General features: G+C 34.8%; 1 protein-coding gene across 1 annotated transcript in view; it reads right to left on the bottom strand.

The window, feature by feature from the left end:
• LOC107104926 overlaps nucleotides 1-1,042 on the bottom strand; it is a 5,126-nt gene that overhangs the window by 860 nt on the left and 3,224 nt on the right. The window lies entirely within an intron of this gene.

Raw genomic sequence — 1,042 nt, 5'->3', positions numbered from 1 at the left:
TTTATGTGAAAAAGAAACACACTTAGCTCTCTGTGCGTTCAGACCAAAAGCAGTGTCCGCGGTCATTTTAGGTGCACAATGTTTTTACCCCAGACCATTGGAAAAGCTTCTGCAGCGTGAAGCTGAAACAGCCATACATGTGGAAGAACTCAGCAATGTTCTTTTGTAAAAACTAAGGAAATAAAAATAAATAAAGCATTTGTGCTACAGTCATCCAGAGGTCAACAATCCACCCATGGAGCTCGGAATTGAATTAAAATGATCTGCTTTTTCAGTGCTAGTTGATTACTGCAGGTAAAACTATCTTGTGCCAATTTAGTTCTTACGAAAAAAAAAAAATTCTTTTTATTTCAGCTGATGACGTCACCATCCCAGCAGACATTGTAATGCTATACTCCTTTCGCAGTGGTGTTGCGCAGGACAACCTGCGACACACTGCTGCGGGAGTATCACAAGCCTTCTAGAAGAGCGAGGTGCGCAACAACGCTGGGGCCCTTTTTCCACATAGATCCCTGTCGCTACCCGATCCGTACCGGTAGCACAATCCGAATCATCAGCTCATTTGCGCCTGCGCAAACAGAATAACTTCCGGGTCGCCAAAAAATAATGTAATTACAGTACTGAAAAAACTTTATTTCTATCCTTAAATAATTAAAGAATACTTAACTACATCGTAAAGACATTATTGAAGACTTTTCTGGAAGAAATGGATGCTTTTTAAATTCAATCCATTGTATTGCTTGACGTCATCATCAGACATGCTAAGAGCAGTCTGGGAATATATTATTGCGTAACGTTTATCTGATGCACTCTATGATAATAGAGTGAATGCACTCTATTATTTTTTTATTTGAGAAAAATATATATTTTATTCCTTAATAACATTAATTTTGTTTACACATACACACACACACACATATATATATATATATATATATATATATATATATATATATATATATATATATATATATATATATATATATACTCCATATTGTAATGTTTTACATTACATAAAGTTGTATAATAAACTTGAACACAA

The sequence above is a fragment of the Cyprinodon variegatus genome, unplaced genomic scaffold (assembly GCF_000732505.1).
Source record: "Cyprinodon variegatus isolate N-32 unplaced genomic scaffold, C_variegatus-1.0 Scaffold1957, whole genome shotgun sequence".
Taxonomy (NCBI): domain Eukaryota; kingdom Metazoa; phylum Chordata; class Actinopteri; order Cyprinodontiformes; family Cyprinodontidae; genus Cyprinodon; species Cyprinodon variegatus.
The sequence above is the reverse complement of the archived record's forward strand: the minus strand, read 5'-3'. Positions and strand labels throughout refer to the sequence as shown.